Below are 5,569 nucleotides of genomic sequence, written 5' to 3' on the forward strand. Positions count from 1 at the left end.
AAGGATCCCACAGCAATCTGCTTGTTGCTTACATGAGGCAACCTGGTCACCAACTAACTAGCTAACCCATCACCAGAACAAGCCACTCTCTAAAGACATGGGGCCCTTTCTCCCTTATGTGGCTCGCAACCTTCCTAACACTGCGGCCCTTTAATACACTTCCTCATGCTGTGGTGGCCCCTAACCCCTAACATTATTTCACTGCTACTTCCGAACTGTAATCTTGCTACCGTTATGAATCGTAATGTAAATCTATGATACGCAGGACGTCTGATATGACACCAAGGGGGTCCTGACTCACAGGCTGAGAACTACTGCCCTACAGGGCATATGCAGGAAGCCTCCAAAGCCGTGGGTTGACTGCCTTCTGACACCAGGCCCAAGAGTGGAGCTGTAGTGTAACACAGCAGGGGTTAGATGTACTGAGAGGCAGGCATGGCGGCGCATGCCTATCGGGCCAGCACAGGGATGCTCAGGCAGGAAGATGGAGGGTTCCAGGTCAGTCTGTGCTATGTGTGGAGGATGAGCCCTGCTTCGTTCTGAAGCCATCTCTGACTCCTCCAGCTCTCACTGACATCTGCTTTAAAATTATAATCTTCTAAAACAGTATATACATATAATTATTTACATAAAATGATAGGTTTCTTTCCCTGCTTCCCAATGATTTTAAAAATGTTCTGAGTGTGGGGGCCACATCACACAGCTGCTCCTCACAACCCCTCCCATTACACCACACACAGCGAGGACAACTTCATGATTGTATGCGTGCCTGATGCTTTCTAGGCACAATGGACTAAAATAAAACTCAGAGAAGCTGCAGCGCAAAAGAGGTCAGTCAAACATCTCTCGTGCTGTTTGCAGACAGCTGGGCCAGCATTCTGAGAAAGCCAGAAGTGCTGTGCTCTTTTGGGCCTTGCTTGAGATTTCAACCACCAACTTCCTTGTCACGTCCCTCCTTAGGTCGTTCTTCTATCCCTGAGGTCAAAGCAGAGTGCCACTGGCACTTTTTAAATGGTGCAGTCTGCAACAGTGACTGCAGATTTATGAGAACAAAGTTCAGAAGGTAAGATCTGTAACTGTTGGTCACTAATTTCCTTCTTTTGCTTTGTCTACGATAGGAATTCATCATAGCAAACCTTGAACTCAAGATTCTCTTTTGCCAGTCAGCCTCTCATGTACCTGGGCATGTGGTTTTAGGTTCTTTACTTTTCTTTCTTTTTTTTGGGACACAGGATCTCACTAAATAGCCCTGGCTGTCTTAGAACTCACTATGTAAATCAGGCTGGCCTCACAGAGATCTGCCTGCCTATGTCTCCCAAGTACTGACATTAAAGGCCTATGGGGCCATACCTGTCTAACTTTTTAACTTTATGTGTGTGTATGTTTATACTTGTATGTGCTGGGGACCTCAGAGACCAGAAGGAGTTGAACTCCTTGGAGCTGGAGTAACAAACAGTTATAAGCCTCCTGATGTGCCTGCTGGAACTGAACTCAGGTCCTCTGAAAGGGCAGGACAAGCTCTTGACAACCAAGCTACCACTCCAGCCCAATCTCTATCTCTGAAAGCTAGAAGCTAATTCTTGGGACTATAATGTAAGTCTCCCACAGAAAGGTACCAAAATAAATCCTGACCTCTAGTTCTGATTTCGACACCAGGAGAACCCTTTGCAAATGAAGTTACCTTGGGGCTGTGACATAGTCCCCAGCACTCCCTTGAAGAACAGAGGGACATTTGCAGGAACACTCAGGAGGAAGCCAGGTGGCACGAGTCAGTATCTGAGTGTTCTTTGTACTGCTGTGGCTGCTGGATCACTGGGTATCACACCCCAAACTCAACATACAAACCCCGCCAAGTAGTCAGATTGGGGGGTGTGGGGCACAGATGGCTCAGCAGGTAAAATGCTCACCGCTAACCCTGAGGGCCTGAGTTTGAAGCCAGGATCCACATGGTGGAATGGAGAGAACTGACTTCCTTTAAGATGTCCTCTCGGGGTTGGGGATTTGGCTCAGTGGTAGGCGCTTGCCTAGGGAGGCACAAGGTCCTGAGTTCGGTCCCCAGCCCCGAAAAAAAAAAAAAAAAAAAAAAAGATGTCCTCTGACATACAAACATGTAACTGTAGCACACTGGGTGTTCACAATTGCACAAGTTTTAAAGATGCAATAAAAGAAGAACCCAAAACAAAAGTTTGCTTGTGAATCCAACATTATTCTGGCCCCAGAGCCCTAGAGGCACTAGGAGGCTAAGAAGGCAGGAGCTGCAGAGGGACACTTTTACTGCCACCTTTGACTTCTGTGGATGTTTAGCGTGTTGAATGAGCCAATTCCTGTCACAGAGGAAGGCTGTTTTTAAGAGCTCATGAAGGCTATGATATAACAGAGTAAAGGTGGGGTGAGCAGGGCTAAGGAAATACAAGACCGAAACGAGGAGGAGACAGGCAGAGGGAAACTCAACAGCTTGTGTTTGTCTGATGCACTGGGGCCTGGCAAGTCAAAGCTCAGACCAAATGCTATTCAGTCCTCAACTCATGTCACCACCACCACCACCACCACCACCACCACCACCACCACCACCACCACCACCACCACCCCCAACACCACCACAACCACCACCGAGAAGCCAAGATACAAAGATCATTCCCAGAGGAAAACACATCCCCAAGTTCTTCCTCTAGTGTCAGAGAATGAGGTGAAGACTCACAAGGAAATCAGAACTGGTCTTCCTAAGTGAAAGGAGAGCTTGTTAGCGCACACTAACAGCCACCACAGTCGCCCTCAGCTGTTTCTCAGTCAGCAGCACTAGACAAGCTGCAAGGCTAGTACTGCTCCTGGCAAAGCACATCGGCTGTTAGTTTTAGACGCTAAATACAGAGAACGTTGTATTTCCCGTGCTTTAAGGGAACAATCACGAGGACACCTTCTCAGAAAGGGGCTTAAAGAGAAAGGCTTGCTGAGGCAGGGGGATGGTGCTTCATGCCCACAATTCTTGTCCTTGAGAGGTTGAGGCAGGAGGACCAAGTCTGAAGCCAGCCCTGGATACAAGCGGAGACTGTCTCAATGAAACAAAATACAATAAACAACAAACAAACAAAAAGAATGGAGGTGCTGATGAGAGAAGGTGGAGAGAGGTGCTTGTGGCCAAGTCTGACTGTCTGAGTTTGATCCCCAGTACCCGTGGTACCTCTGACTCCCACAAGCTTGCTACGCAGACACAAACATTCACACAACATACATGTGTGTGTCCATGCGTGTACGCGTGTTCACACACACATGCACACAAATAAGTACATGCCAACAAATTTGTTTTTAAATAAAATTTCAGGTTTTTAAAAATTTGAGAGGAAAAAGCTACAGATGCACCTCCCTAAACCCTCTAATCTCTGAGCTCCAGAGAGAACGGGTTAACTGGCAGCCGGGAAAGCTGACAAATTTTGGAGTGAGCATATTAGTTCAACAATGTGGGACATCAGCAGAACCAGCTCGCCACGGGCAGCCGTCGCCCTGAAATAGGCTTCATTTGCTTTTAGTTTCTTTTGCTCTCCAGTTTCTTCTCTTTGAAGCAGCTCTTGATTAGTTTCTTTTTAAACTGCCATTTAATTAGGAAACGTAATTAGAATACTTATTTGATAGCAGTGATGAGAGTTGCTTTGATCTAGTTTTGAAAAACCAAAAGCTGAAGAAAGAGACGGAGCAAGGGCCTGAAAGACCTTCCCAAGTGAGAAGCCAACAAGGAGGCGGGTCACAGCTACTCTGAGACAAAAGGAACTTTTTGTTTGCAAGTAAGGAAAGCTTTGCAGAGTTTACCTTCTGTCCTAGTTGCAAGCAACTGTCAACCTGACACAGCCTGAAATCATCTGAGAGGAGAGACTAGATTGAGGAACCATCTAGATCAGATTGGCTTTAGGACACATTCTGAGCACTGATACAGGAGGGCCCAGCCCACTGTGGGCAGCACTGTCCCTAGGCAGATGGTTGCCTAAGAAAGAAACCTAGCTGGAACACTCCTTTAATCTTAACACTGGGAGGCAGAGGCAGGTGGATCTCTGAGTTTGCAGCCAGCTTGGTCAACAGAGTAAGTTCCAAGACAGCCAGAGCTACACAGAGAAACCCTGTCTCAAAAAACCAAAAGAGAGAAAACTAAGAACCCAGAGAAATGGCCTAGCAATTAGTACTAGTTGTGTTGGGTATGGTGCCTGTAATCCCTGCCCTTGGGTGACAGAGGCAGGTGGAGCTCTTGTGAGATCAAGTCGAGCCCAGAGCAAGTTCCAGGCCAGCCAGAGCTGCATAGTAAGATCCCGTCTTTTAAAAAGGTCCTAGCGGTTATTCTAGAGGATCCAAGTTTGTTTAGTGTCCATACAGGGTGACCAGGGGACTTATGTCCTTTTCGGGTTTCCACAGACAGCAGCACACAGAGAGTAGACACACACACGGTGGAGGAGCACTGCTAAGCACAAGTGAAAGAGTGAGCCCCCCAAGCAGCGTTCCTCCATTGTTCTGCCTTTGAGTTCCTACTTGGGTTCCTGTCCTGATTTCCCTCAACAATGGACCACAACCTGGAACTGTAAGCTACATAAACCTTTATCGGAGAAACAGAGAGTGAATTATAACGCCTTCTAAAAGTGAAATCTGCTTCCTTCCCTTGGTTTAGTTATGTTCATTTTTTGAAATGGTCTCACTCTGTAGCTTTAACAGGCCTCAAACTCCTGGCAATCCTCTGGCCTCTGCCTCCTCAACACTGGGATTACAAATACAATATACACCAGCACCTTTTCTTAAATTCCTTCATAGGTGACAGCATCTTTTGATCAGGACATGAGGAAAACCCCTAAGATACCATTTCAAAGGCAGAAAAGGATGGCAAATGTGGGGAAAGGCACCAGCTGCAGTGCCTGAGGACCTGAGTTCCACCCTGGGACCCACATGGTGGAATGACAAAATGACAGTTGTCTCTCAGCCTCCACACATGCATGCAGCATGTGTGCACCCACACCCATACACTCACACACACCCACATGCAAAATAAATAAAATTTCAAATGCAATAATTTAGGGGTGGGGTAGAGAGATGGCTCAGAGGTTGCTGAGGGCTACAACCATGTATAGCTTCAGGTCCAGGAGACTGAAGCCCTTTTCTGCCTCCCTCAGGTATCTGCACACGTATGCACACACATATAATTAAAAATTTTAAACTAAAATTAAAAACTTTAAACAAGAAAGAATACAGGCAAGAAACAGTTCAAAAAGAAGAGGGGGGAGGCTTCTGTAATAAACCGGAGGGCGGCTGGTTTCTGTATTTCAGCAAGGTAGGCAAGAAGGTGGTGTTAAAGGCGAGCAAGCCTGACTGACCCTGAGTTCCATCCACGCAGGCCATGCAGAAAGGCTGCAGGGGGCAGCACACCTGTAACCTCAGCGCTCCTCTGAGGAGACTCAGGGCAGGCATGAGAATCACCCGGAAGCCTGGGAGCCAGTTAACCTAGTGCGCACAGCAAACCAGAAACAATGGAAGACTGTATTAACAAGATGGAAGGAGAGAACTCAGCCCTCAAAACTCTTCTGACCTCTAAACACACACA

This window comes from Rattus rattus, chromosome 9, assembly GCF_011064425.1.
Source record: "Rattus rattus isolate New Zealand chromosome 9, Rrattus_CSIRO_v1, whole genome shotgun sequence".
In the NCBI taxonomy this organism is placed as follows: Eukaryota; Metazoa; Chordata; class Mammalia; order Rodentia; family Muridae; genus Rattus; species Rattus rattus.